The sequence below is a fragment of the Schistocerca nitens genome, chromosome 8 (genome assembly GCF_023898315.1).
Source record: "Schistocerca nitens isolate TAMUIC-IGC-003100 chromosome 8, iqSchNite1.1, whole genome shotgun sequence".
In the NCBI taxonomy this organism is placed as follows: Eukaryota; Metazoa; Arthropoda; class Insecta; order Orthoptera; family Acrididae; genus Schistocerca; species Schistocerca nitens.
This window is the reverse complement of record NC_064621.1, coordinates 151,061,091-151,075,739: the sequence shown is the minus strand read 5'-3', so window position 1 is coordinate 151,075,739 and position 14,649 is coordinate 151,061,091. Positions and strand designations below refer to the sequence as shown.

At 44.5% G+C, this 14,649-nt stretch overlaps 1 protein-coding gene and 1 pseudogene across 1 annotated transcript in view; one reads left to right on the top strand and one right to left on the bottom strand.

Annotated features, from left to right (window-relative positions):
• LOC126198417 (synapsin) overlaps positions 1-14,649 on the top strand; it is an 846,670-nt gene that overhangs the window by 118,675 nt on the left and 713,346 nt on the right. The gene's annotated exons all lie outside the window — the stretch shown is intronic.
• Positions 12,509-12,626, bottom strand: LOC126199969 (5S ribosomal RNA; annotated as a pseudogene).

Below are 14,649 nucleotides of genomic sequence, written 5' to 3'. Positions count from 1 at the left end.
ACTACTGTCTGTCCGAGAAATAAACAGCTACTTCCAATATCAAGATAAGTACTGTTTGGTCATTTGCTAGTCCATGAATACATGCATATTTTCAGATTTAATTGTGCATGAAATTCCTTACTTCCGTTATTATATACTACAAGAGATTGTATAGAATTTGGACGAAAGGGGGCGGGGAAGGGGGGGGCGGAGGGGTGAGAATGCAGGGCATATTCGGCTCAGAAGAACTCAAGGAGACCGCTGAAACCGAACTAGAGAATGTGCTGTCATCACACACCCCTTCCGCTCTCCACCCCCTCCCCCCCCCCCCCTCATCCTTCCTCATCGGAATTGATTTTCATAACAGAGTACTGCACAGGTGACCATATTGGGTGATATTTTGCAGTTTGGGCTACTAATGGCAAAATATTGACCAATTTTTTTTAGAGGAATGGAACCATCGCCGTTTGAACAATATTTTTGTTGATCAACGCGATTTTTTGGCGACAAAGGCAAATCCAGGTGTATTTCTATGCTCGGATTTTAATGTAAAGTTATCTGTAATGACGTTTACACTCCGTTGCCTTGTGAAATGTTGAACTATTGAAACTCAGTTCTATCACTCTCCAAATAACGACTCAAGTGCTAATGTTAAACTGCTATAATGGGTCGTCAGAAACACTCCGGAAAGCTTGTAAGAATGTTGCAGGTAAGTTGTGCTGAGAAATAATTGTTAAGAAATAATTCATTATGTCGCTCCGTTTCCGAGTTAATTACCATTGAAGTCGGCCAATCAGGCCGTTGTGCGCGCAGATTCAAGCAGCCCGCCAGGTATAATTAGTGTCAGTTCGTCTCATAGCGTAGATGATGGCGCACGAGACCGCTCAGCCTTTGGTTCAGATTCTATCTTCATTACCATCCCATATCCAGTTTTTGTTTCGCTTTCTTTTTCGATTTTAGGAAATAAAACAAAGGACACGTTTGGCGACACCGTCTCTGGCGGGCACTTGAATTTGTGCGTGCGACGCCCGACTGGCTACCTTCAGTGCTAGTTAGGTCGGAAATAGCGCAACGAATGTAATTTTTTCTTAATCGTTATTTTTCAGAATAACCTACCCTGCAACATCCTTACAAGCTTCTCAGATTTTTCTGACCACCCTATAGATGGGTAATTATGCTATTATAGTAGTACGTACATATTTATATGTTACCATCGTGCTAAAGGACGAATAAAAATCGGATTTCCTCCTCTTTCCTGTTACAAACTTTTCTTTAATTAGAAACTATCGCACCAACACACAGCGCAGGAACTATTGATTGGAATATTTATCGTAAGAATAATGGCGGCGGCGTGTTTATTGCACTAAACAGTTCGATAAAATCTATAGAGGTTCTCATGGATTCCGATTGCGAATTAATCCGGCTGAAGTTAAATGTCAAAGGTCGGTCAAAAATGGTAATCGGATGCTTGTATAGGCCGCCTGGGTCATGAGCTCTAGTGGTAGAGCGCTTCAGACATAACTTGCAGAATATCGTTAGTAATTTTCCTGATCATGCCGTCGCAACAGGAGGCGACTTCAACTTGCCGGGTATAGATTGGGAGTGTCACGCTATCAAAATTAATGCCAAATACAGGGGTTCGTGTGGCGTTGTTCTGGATGTCCTTGTACGAAAATTACTTCAAGCAGACAGTTTGATAATTAAGGACACATCTGCGAGAAGAGCGCAATTTACATACGAAATATTTGGAAGGTAATAAATAAATAAATAAATAAAGTATTAATTAAAAATTAAGTGCTATGAACGGTTGTATCGACTGCAGGATACAACCACCATCTTCACATCTATGTCCTGTTGCTCTTCCGTTCGTTGAAATTACGAAATTCCTGGGGCTCATGCTCTATAGGAAACACTCTTGGTACCCCCATGTGCCTTACGTGGCAGCCCACTGTACACGGACCGTCAATGCCCTTGATGTCCTCAATAGTTCTTCCTGGGGTGCAGATCGAACCACGCTCTTCCATTTGCATCGGTCCCTTGTCCGCTCGAAACTAGACTATGGGTGCTTTGTTTATGCATCCGCACGTCCGTCCCTCTTACTCCGTCTCAATACTGTCCACCACCGTGGCCTCCGTATGGCCACGGGTGCCTTTTACACTAGCCCAGTCTGTATGCAGAAGCTGCTAAACTATCATTCTTCTACGGCTGTGACTTTCTCCTCCGCAGGTAAGCATGCCGTTTGTCTGCCATGCGTGGTCGTTCGTCCTATACCTCCTTCTTCGATGACACCTCTTCTCTGAAGTTCGCTTTCAGCTCTTGCTCCGGCTGCTTAACTTCTCTCTCCCAGCAACTTTCCTGTTGGCTATGAACCCTTCACCACCTTGGCTTCATGCGGCGTCCCATGTTCATCTTGGACTTCATTCGCTTTCTAACGACACTACTCCAGGCTCGCTCTATCTCCTTCAGTTTCACGACCTTCGCATAGAACTTCGCGATAGTACCTTTGTGTACACTGATGGCTCTCGGACTGACTGTGGTATCTGGTGTGCCTTTGTCATTGACGCCGATGTTTTCGGTATCGGCTTCCGGCACACTGCTCAGTATTTACAGCAGAACTCTTCCCCCTCTATTATGCCACGGAGTACATCTGGCGACACTGGCTTTTTCAATTGTGTCATCTGCTCAGACTCTCTCAGCGACCTTCAAAGCGTCTGTGCGCTTTGCGCTGCCCATCCCTTAGTGCAACGGGTCCTGGAAAACTGTCACTTGCTCTCACTCTTTATGGAGTCATTGTGTTGTTTATGTGGGTTCCTGGTCATGCCGGTCTGACAGGAAACGAGGCTGCTGACGCTGCTGCCAAAGTTGCAGTCCTCGTAGCTCAGCTCACCAGTTCTTATATTCCCTCTGATTATCTCTATGTTGCCGTTCGTCAGGAGGTGGTGTCACTTTGGCATCGCCACTGGGAATAAGCTTCAGGTTATTAAGCCTCTCCCAGCGGCTTGGACAACCTCCCCTCGGTCCTCCCGCCGCGAGGAGATCGTTTTAACTAGGTTTCGTATTGGGCACTGCCTTTTTAGCCATCGTCATTTCTTAAGTGTCTCTCCCTTACCATTTTGTACACATTGCGCCCAAGTTTTAACTGTCCGCCATTTCCTGACGGAATGCCCCTTTTTTAACCCTTTACGTTCCCCCTTGGGTTTACGGTCTCGGTTGTTGGCCGCTTTAGCAAACGACGAGCGAGTTGTCAACTGTGTTTTACATTTTATCCGTCGTAACAATATGCCGAAGGCCATTTAAATTTTAGTTCCGCACCTCGCTTTCTTTATGGTGTTTTTTATAGACCTTCCTCCAAGTCCCTGTTTTTAGCTGCCTTCTCTTACTTCGACCGGGACTGACATGTAGTCGTTTTTTAACTCCTCTCTGACTTCGTGTTCTACACTTTTTACATGAGCGCGTATGACCCAAGTTGTTTTTGCACCCTAAAACAAAACGAAACAAACAAACGGATCCTCCTTTCAATCGTCGTACGAACGTGGGAATGGCAGATACAGAGATAACCGATCGCGGAATAGAAAAACAACAACAATCGCTTAGTAATGGAAAGGCGTCAGTACCACATGAGATATATATAACATTCTACAAAGATTAGCCGGCCGCAGTGACCGAGCGGTTCTAGGCGCTACAGTCTGGAACCGCGCGACCGCTACGGTCGCAGGTTCGAATCCTGCCTCGGCCATGGATATGTGTGATGTCCTTAGGTTAGATAGGTTTAAGTAGTTCTAAGTTCTAGAGGACTGATGACCTCAGAAGTTAGGTCCCATAGTGCTCAGAGCCATTTTGATACAATGATTATGCGAAAGACGTTGCTCCCTTCTAACAGTAACTTATCGTAGAGTGTGTGTGTGTGTGTGTGTGTGTGTGTGTGTGTGTGTGTAGTGAGTGAAGTGTTATGAAACAATGTGTGTATAGTGTGTGCAGTGACTGATAGTGAGCTATGTGTGAACAATGTGGCATTACATTATTTAATAAGTTACTTGTAAAAAAAGTATTTATACCAGGAGTAAATCTAATGATTGTCTCTAATTAGAAGTCTGTAAATATATGTGTATACGAACTAACTTATTTTAAATTGTTCTAAACTTGTATATACTTCTACATGTCCTATATCATTGTAACAAGAGATCTACGGATGAATAAAGCTACTACGACTACTACTACTAGATCGCTTGAGCAACAAGAGATCTACGGATGAATAAAGCTACTACGACTACTACTACTAGATCGCTTGAGCAACGAAGGGTACCTAGCGACTGGAAGAAAGCGCAGGTCACTCCCGCTTTTAAGAAGGGCTCTAGGACATATGCACACAATTATAGACCTATATCGTTGACGTCAAACTGCTGTAGAATTATGGAACATGTTTTATGTTCAAGAATTATGACGTTCTTGGGGAACGAAAATCTCCTCTATAAAAATCAACATGGATTCTGCAAAGAAACAGAAGATTCTTCGAAACTCAGCTCTCTCTGTTCCTCTATGAGATCCACAGCATCGTAGACAACGACGCTCAAGTTGATGTCGTGTTCCTTTACTTCAGGAAGGCTTTTAACACCATCCCGCATTGCCTTTCAGTGAAACAAAATACGATCTTATGGAGTATCGTAGCACATTTTCGTCCTGATTCAAGTCTTCCTTGTAGATAGAACTCAACATGTCACTCCTAACAGAACAAAACCGACAGATGTAAGCTTAATTTACGTTGTACCCCCAAGAAAGTGCGATAGGAACGTAACTGTTTACAATATCTGTATAAATGATCTAGTAGAAAGCGTCGCAAGCTCTTTATAGTTGTTCGGAGATGTTGCGGTTGTCTATAACAAAGAAGCAATGTCAGAAGATAGTAACAATTTGCAGGATGACCTCCAGAGAATTGATGGATGGTGCTGAATCTGACAGTTGACCCTGAACGTAAATAGATTTAACCTACTGCTCATACATAGGAAAATAAATCCACTACTGTACACCCACACTACTGATGAGAAACCACCTGAAACAGTATTTACCGTAAAATGTCTAGGAGTAACTATCCAGAGCAATCTTAAGTAGAATGACAGCGTAAAACAAGTAGTTGGAAAAGCAGATTCCAGACTCATATTCATAGGCATAATCTTAAGAACATTTAACTCGTCCACAAAGTGTCGCGAATGGGTCACGGCTGTGAGTAGAAATGCATAAGATTGCATAAGAAAGCAACTTAACGTCAGCCAGGGCGCTGGGAAACAGGGGGGGTTGCGTTTTTTGTAGCAAGGGACGCTGGAGCGACACGACCAGCTACGACAGAATGTTCTGGAAGGACGACAGGACACGGGAGACGCGCGTGATCAAGGGGGATTGCATCAGACGAGCCTACACGATCAGGTCCGCTGGTGCTACTGGAGAGTTTCCTTCGACAGTTGCCTCATACGCTGGACTAAGTGCCACGAGAAACTAAGTCCCGTCCCGAGGGCAGTCTATGCCCTCGGGACGGGACTTAGTTTCTCGTGGCACTTAGCTGCACAGGGTACATGCAGGATTGCCCAACTTACATTCAATGTGTTTATGCCTCTTAGGGTTCAACAGTGGTCTTATCCTGTCTCATGTTTCATCTGAGTTGTTTCATCAGAAGTATATGTCCCTTATCCCAAAGAGTTCCCTTATCTACGAAGAATTTCCAGCTTGTTTTCCAGCACCAGGACTTCGAGTTTGACGATCCACCTCATTACTGGATTTAGCGTCTAGCTTCCTTCCTGATCCGCCTCAGGAAACTACAGACGCGACAAAAGGAAGTGGCTTATAAGGCGCTTGTTCGGCCGACTCTTGAGTACTGTTCATCTATCTGGGATCCTTACCAGGTAGGACTGACAGAAGAGATGGAAATATTCCGACGAAGAACGGTGCGTTTCGTCACGTGATCGTTGAGAGCCTTACGGAGATACACAACAAACTCCATTGGCAGACGGTACAAGAGAGGCGTTGTGCATCACGGAGGGATTTACTATTCAGATTTTAAGAGAACACGTTCCGGGAAGAGTTGGACAAAATATTACTTCCCCCCACATAGTCTCATTAACGACCATTAGGAGAAAATTCGAGAAATTAGGGCCTATACAGAGGCTTACCATCAATCATTCTTCCCAAGCGCTATTCGCGAGTGGAACAGCATTGGACGGCTCAGTCAGTGGTACAGAACGTACCCTCCGCCACACACCATTAGCCGGCTTGCGGAGTATGATGTAGACGTAGATAAACGGCAGCACTTTATTAGATTTAGCTGCAAGTAAGAACTGAACTGATTAACAAAACAACTGAGCTCAAGTAATGCCCATAATATACAGTGGATGGTGTTGGCTAAAGTCGGGAATGGTGATAGCTGACAGTGCTGTCGATATATAGATAGCTTCAATCTATCGAAGGCAGTGTTTATCGATAGTGCGTATCCCTTTTTCGTCATATAACTGAAAATCAAAAATCTTTCAATTTCTTTACATAGCAATAAGGTCGTGTGTGATTTCATTTAGGTGACCCCACTCCCCCTTTGGTTATGTCCTTGTCGTATCACAGAACACCAAGCATTATTGAAGTATAAAACAGGTATCAGTTTTCCTTTTATCCATTAAATAAAAATCTTGTTTTACTGACGGAAGTGGATGGAAATTGCTAACACATGCACTGAAGAGCCAAAACATTATAACCACCTGCTTAATAGCTTGCCTGTCCGTCTTTGCAACGTAATATATCATTGATTCTGCGTAGCAGGAATCCAACAGTTTGTTGGTGGTTCGTGGAGGTATGTAGCATTAGATGTCTGCTCACAGGTCAAGTAATTTTTATAAATAACGGGCCGCGGTGATGGCGCCCGATAGCGACCCAGATGAGTTTCATAGGATTTAAATCAGGACAACTTGGTCACCGACACATCGAGTTCACTATAATGCTCCTCAGACAACTGTAGCACGGTTTTGGCTCCGACAATTATATTGCTGAATGATGACATCGCCGTTGGGGAGTGTTGCAGGAGGTTCGCACGTGTCAGCGCGTCTTCGATTTAAGTCTCCCATAGCATAACATTGCTCCCACCAGCCTGCGTCCGTGGTGTGCTGCACGTTTCGTACCGCCGTTCGGCCCGATGATGGTGTATCTCGAGACAATCATCGATCTTCTTCTTCTTCTTCTTCTTCTTCTTACTGGTTGGCTCTACAGTCCTTGAAGAACCTTGGCCTCCTGTATCACCTGCCTCCATTCTTCTCTGTCCATCGCCTTCCTTCTCCAATTTCCTATTCCCATCGCCTTTAGATCTTCTTCCATATCGTCCAGCCACCTTTTCCTGGGTCTACCTCTCCTCCTCCTCCCATCAGGTTTTCCCATAAAAACGTTCTTGGCACTCCGAGTTTCTGGCATTCTCTGTACATGTCCTGCCCCTCTTATTCTTCCCTGCTTAATTTTAACATCAATATCCATCTGTCCAAAAAGTGTTTGTAGTTCTACATTTGTTCTTACTCGCCAACCATCTTCCTCTATCACTGCTCCTGAAAAGCTTCTCAGTATCTTTCCTTCCCATCTCAATAACCAGTTCTCCTCCTTTAATGTCAATACCCAGCCTTCTGATCCATATATTACTATAGGTCTTATTACGGTCGTGTATATTTTGATTTTTGTATTCCTACTAACATTCCTGGAATTAAATACATTCTGCAAGGCAAAATGGCAACTATTTCCACTCGCTATTCTTTCTCGAATTTCTACTGCTACTTTACTGTCTTCCGTTGCTACAGAACCTAAATAGTCAAATGTTTTCACTCTTTCATATCCTTTCTCTTTCATTACTATTGAATTCTTTTGTCCGTTTATATTGAGCTCCCCCATCACTATATATTTTGTTTTGTTTATGTTTACTTCTAAACTTACTTCTCTTGCTACTTCCTCTATCGTATCGTAGTTCCACTTTAGTGCCCTTACATTCCTTGCCATTAATGCTACCTCATCCGCATATCCTATCACTTTAACTTGCCGGTTAAGTATCGTTCCTCCTGGGTTTATTGGCATTTGCCGCACCATCTTTTCTAAAAATAAATTAAATAACATTGTAGAGATCACATCTCCATGTCGTAGCTCTCTCTGTACGTAGAATTCTCTAGGCACTTCTTGCTCTATTCTTACTTTACACACTATTGATTTCATTGTCAATTCCGTTAAATTGACCAGTTTTAATGGGATTCTAAATTCTTTCATGATCTGTATAATTTTCTTCCTATGTAGGCTGTCGTACGCTTGCTTAAAATCAATGTACAGCTGATGTAGTTCCTTCTCATACTCAAAACTTCTACCACTCGTCTTAATAAAAATATTTGATCCATCGTGGGTATGTTCCTCCTAAATCCAGCCTGATAGTCCCCCAATATCCCTTCTATCATTCCTTCAAGTCAGGAGGCTAAAATTGTACTACGTATCTTATATGTTACGTTCAAGATATTGATTCAACGATAATTATTACATTCTGACTTGTCACCTTTTTTATGAAACGGGCGTATAATTCCCACGTTCCAATCCTTAGGCATTACCTCTTTTATCCATATTTCCTTTATCAATTCATTATCTACATCTACATCCATACTCCGCAAGCCACCTGACGGTGTGTGGCGGAGGCTACCTTGAGTACCTCTATCTGCCTCCCTTCTATTCCAGTCTCGTATTGTTCGTGGAAAGAAGGAATGTCGGTATGCTTCTGTGTGGGCTGTAATCTCTCCGATTTTATCCTCATGGTCTCTTCGCGAGATATACGTAGGAGGGAGCAATATACTGCTTGACTCCTCGGTGAAGGTATGTTCTCGAAACTTCAACAAAAGCCCGTACCGAGCTACTGAGCGTCTCTCCTGCAGAGTCTTCCACTGGAGTTTATCTATCATCTCCGTAACGCTTTCACGATTACTAAATGATCCTGTAATGAAGCGCGCTGCTCTCCGGTGGATATTCTCTATCTCTTCTGGTACGGATCCCACACTGCTGAGCAGTATTCAAGCAGTGGACGAACAAGCGTACTGTAACCTACTTCCTTTGTATTCGGACTGCATTTCCTTAGGATTCTTCCAATGAATCTCAGTCTGCCATCTACTTTACCGACGATCAACTTTATATGATAATTCCATTTTAAATCACTCCTAATGCGTACTCCCAGATAATTTATGGAATTAACTGCTTCCAGTTGCTGACTTGTTATATTGTAGCTAAATGATAAGGGATCTATCTTTCTATGCATTCGCAGCACATTACACTTGTCTACATTGAGATTCAATTGCCATTTTCTTTCCCCCATATTTTAATAATTCGGCCTCTGTGCCGTCTTCTCCTGCTGCTTTATTGTTTTTTAGGTTCTTGATAACATTCTTCACTTCCTCTAGCTCCGGTAGTACTTCCTCTTCCCTATCGTCTACATCTAACTCTGATTCCATTTCTGAGTCCTGTTCCCTTTCATTCTCATCACGGTTCCATATTCTTTATCCCCTTCTTTCCCGTCAAGCAGTTCAGTGAAATACTTTTGCCGCCTTTCTAGGACTTTGCTTTTATCTCCAATTAGATTTCCGTCCTTATTCTTATAAAAAAACTGCTCGAGGTTGGAAACCTTTCTTCAAATATTTTTTGCTTTCATCGTTCTAGTGTAGTAAAGATTTGAAGAAACCCGAAGAGACAACACGTCCCCATTGATCGACGGTCGAACCCTGATCGCCACGTGCCCCCTGCAGTCGTAATTGACGTGTGAACACGTCGGTATGGTGTGCTGCGGAGCTGCTTGTTCAACAACATACAATGAACACTGAGCTGGTTTTCCGCCAAAAGAAAGCCCACGAGAGCTCTCTCCTTGGAACGCGCCTCCGTTACGGACCTCAGTTTGAAGGCTGCTTTTAGCGCTGCCACCTATCGGAACTTCAAAAGGGCTGGAGCAGGAATATTCCACGATGTCCCACAGCAAATTCCGCATTTTTTCAACCAAATTTGGCCGAGAAAAAAAAATATGTGTTGCATAATTTATTGAACGCCCCTCGTAGCTCTTCCATGTACGGCATACCTGTTAGAGGGCGCAAATGTTGCTACGCTATGTGCAGTTTAGCTTCAGTGCGGCCCGCTTAGTGCTCGAGCGGACTAGCTGCGGCAGCGGCGCGTGTGTGATGCCGCATACGATTATCCCCCAATTTGTATACGGGGCGACGCGGGCGGTGCCTGCTAATTGCCTCCTTGATGAATAGCCACGGACGTCGGCGCTGGCGTGTTCGCTGCTCCTCGCCGTGCCCTAATTATGCCCCAGACGTCGCCAGATCCTCCGCTCTATCGGCCGCGTACCGTTTTTTTTTTTCTCCGCCGCTGCATTCAGGGAACGCGCTGGCTCAGCCGCGGGCGTGATTGATGGCTGACGTCGCCGAAATTGAAATTAACGGTCGCTGTCTGCAGCGCCGATGTGAACTCGACGGCAAGTCCGCGATGTACCTGCTCGTGAGCGGAGGTTCAAGGCCGCGTCGTCTCTCGTCAGAGTTTGCCTTCGGCGGCAATCAATCCTCCGCAGAAAGGCTTCTCTCGCCAAAGAAACATCGCAGATTCGGGAAAAGCTGCTGGTGCGAAACGCAATTCGCCGTGATGAAATCTGACCGCATCCACATAAAAAGCTCTCGACAATAATAAAGAAAAGAGGTTTCTCCAGACACCTGATAAGAGTATGCCAAGTTTTATACAAAAACACCAAAATACGAATAGACGTTTGGAAAGAGCTGTGACGTAAGGCGAGGTTGTAGTATGTCACCAACACCGTTCAATGTCTACGTCAATGGTCAGGGAACAGGACACAATTCCTGGAGGTATAACAATTCGGCCAGTTATATTTCTAATTTCTAATTTTGCCGACGACCAGGTAATCATACAGGACAGTGTTAAACTACAAATTTCGTTACGTGGATTGAACCGTACAAACCTAAATTGTAACCTAAAGGCATCAACAGCAAAAACAGAAACGAAACTTCCTAGAAGATTAAAACTGTGTACCGGACCGAAACTCGATCTCGCGATCTTTGCCTGTTGCGGGCAAGTGCTCTACTGACTGAGCTACCCAAGCACTATTGCTAACCGTCCTCACGAGTTTACTTCCGTCAGTGCCTCATCCCCTGCCTTCCAACCTACCGTGACTCGAACTCGGAACCTTTGCCTTTTGCAGAGAAGCGCTCTATCCAGTGCTATCCAAACACGAATCACGACCCGTCCTCACGACTTTACTTCCGCCGGTATCTCATTTCCTACCTTCAAAAGCTAGGTGGAAGTAAAGCTGTGAGGACGGATCGCGAGTCGTGCTTGGGAAGCTCATTCATTGTTCGGCACGGTACCTCAACGTGTTCGGTCAGAGGGCTGATTGACCTCCGTAATAAACAAAAAAATGAAAAACAGAATCTGAGTGAAGGAATTGACGGTGAACTTGAACGGGTGTCATGTGACGTCCGCCCACACAAAATGCAATCAACAATAACAAACAAAATGAACAATGAGGTTAAAAAAAAGAAAGTAGTTCACTTGTCAGCAAAAGGTCAAGGTCTCGAGATCGTATCTCGGTCCGGCACACAGTTTTAATGCGCTAGGAAATTTCATATCAACGCGCTCTCCAGTGCAGAGTGAAAATTTCATTCTTCTGAAAATGAAAATAAAAATAACGGTCGTTTTACAAAAGCACCTTGTAAGGACTAAGACAATCATCAAAAATATAGTAATAGTACGGGTGTCCCATTTCCAGTACACACTGCTGACATTAGGTTGCCTGGGAGTCGAAGGACCGGGCCAAACAGGGATTGAACATCATTCGTATCAAAATTTTTATTAGCACTCCTCAGGAAAAGTAACTTTACCAGTTAGGTGCACAGGACCTTGACATATTAAGACAAAACGATTCAAGTGTCTAAAACAATTTACGAACACTTCCTTATAACCGATAAAACAACGTCTTCAATGGTTCTTAACGTTTACGTACAAAACACAAGACTGCACCAAATAAGTGTTTTATAACAAGTATAATATGATAGCTTTTCTATCTTCAAAACAGGCAGGCAGTAAACATCTTTAGAATGTGATGGACTAAAATACAGTAAATAATTCAGATTTACCTAAAACGGAGTTCATTAAAAGGAAAGAAAAACAATTAAGGCTGGTTGATATGAAACCAACACGCATCGGGCGATGTGGCCCGGACGAACGGCTCCGGAAATACTTAGGGCAAGCCCGATACATTGCTAACCACACTTGTCCTTTACTAAGCACGCCCAAGCACTCCATCTTCAGGCCAGAAGTGGCCCATAAGGACCATCCGACCGCCGTGTCATCCACAGCTGAAGATGCGGGTAGGAGGGGCCTATGGTCAGCACACCGCTCTCCCGGTCGTTATGGTGGTTTTCTTTGACTGGAGCCACTGCTAGTCGATCGAGTAGCTCCTCAATTGGCATCGCGAGGCTGAGTGCACCCCGAAAAATGGCAACAGTGCGTGGTGGCCCAGATGGTCACCCATCCAAGTGCCGGGCACGTCCGACAGCGCTTAACTTCGGTGATCTGACGGGAGCCGGTGTATCGACTGCGGCAAGGCTGTTGCCATATACACGCCCAAGGCACAAACATAAAACGATAGCCTGACGAACAGAGAGGTAACTTTTAGATAAGGCAAGTAAAAATGTAAATCATCAGATTATACGCTGATAGCGTAGGCAAAACAGTTGCGAAAAGTCACTAAAAGGTAGTAAGGTAACTGGCCAAGGCAGTCCCTCGCACTTACACCTGATGGTAAAGACGTTCAGCGGCCAGCTGAGATCCAGTTTCAAATCACGCCACGAGGCGGAAGCGGTATATACTTAACCGTCGCGCGGGATGAAAAACGTGGTTGGAGGAAAGACGCGAATGGTTGGCTTATGAACCTCACCTACATTAAACACAAGCTTGGCTTGGAAGTGCAACCCACAAAACTACATGCAACAACATTTTCCTCCGTAAGATGTACCATCTTGTGGGCTCCAAATAACTAAAGAAAGCGACATGTCGATTTAGTGCACAACGCACTAGGCAAAATAAAATGTTGAACGACACGGATAATGGCATATTGAACATAAAAAAATTTACAAAACTCTAACAATTTAAAACACACAATCAACTCACAATTCTAAGAAACTGAATCTATTATATTTTAATGCAAGCGATGCGCTTCTCAAGTCGCCTGGCAGGACACAGGAACAGGGAACAACAATAGGAGGCTGAACCGGGTCCGATATGAAGCAGCAAGACACAAACACTCGCCGGAAGCGAGCCAGCCACAATTATCATGCTCACAGCAGGGAGGAGGATCAGTGTTTACTAATGCCGCGTGGTCCTGGCATCGCAGCAAAGAAACTAAAAGCTCATCGGGCATCGTGACAAACAGTGCGAAAAGCTGGAGCCACCAGGAGATGTGTGGGTCACGACGACCCACCGCCCGCCTCCAAATTCGGTAAGCCAAAGGAATGATGTGTCCACTCCTGTTTCCGGTGCACGTCCCTCGTGGCCGAAAGACGCTCAGCCAGACAACCTTGGAAGTCACTCGGGCGGTACAACGAAGTGCAGCCCGTTGCCCCGCAGACATGCGCCGTGCGTGCTGCTCCACCCACTGCCTCGCCCGGAAAATCGTCCTCAGAGGCACTCGTGGCAGACGTGCCACGCCCCCTTCACGCCAAACATTATGTTCCAGGAGACGTGGCGCAAACTATCGATCGCGCAATGGTTCAAGGATGTGGTATAGCTTCTGAAGAAGAGATAGACACAGATATTAAAATTAACACCTATCGATATAGATGTGACACGATAAGAAAAATAGTGAAGAGTAAAACGAGAAGAGCAACCTAAATGAAATTTTATAAAGTCGTGGCGCTATCCACAGTACTACATGGAGCAAGAAGTTGGACATTATGATCAATAGACCTAAGACAAACCGAAATACCAGAAATAAAGCTCCTTATATTAGTGAAAGGCTCCCCAAGAGAAGATAGAATAAGAAGTGAAGAAATAAGGAAAGAACTCGGTGTACAGCCATGAATTTTAAAAGTAAACCAACGAACACGGTGTTGGAAGAGCATGTGATGTGTATCTCTTCTCAGAGGGCCGGCTTCTGTGGCAGAGCGGTTCTAGGCGCTTCATTCTGGAACCACGTGGCTGCTACGGTCGCAGGTTCGAATCATGCTTCGGGCATGGATATGTGTGATGTACTTAGGTTATGTAGTCCTAAGTCTAGGTGACTGATGACCTCAGATGTTAAGTCCCATAGTGCTTAGAGCCATTTGATTTTTTTTCTTCTTCTCAAAGAATCCTTCGACAAGCAGTATAATATAATCCTATTGGAAGGAGTAGTCTAGGAAGACCCAGGAAGACATGGTAAGGCCGTAACAAGCGATAAGGACTAATCCTGGATTGGCAGAAGAAGAAGAAGAAATCTGAGATGGGGTGTACTGTTGTCGTAACGTTTCACCGAGTTTTCTACATGCTATCTTCGAGCGAAGTGTCAGGTTTTGCCATTAACTTTGCCAGAATCATGTCTACGAGTTCGCCCATGTAATCTGAAGGACCGGATGACTTCGCCGTAATACATTCTGTCTG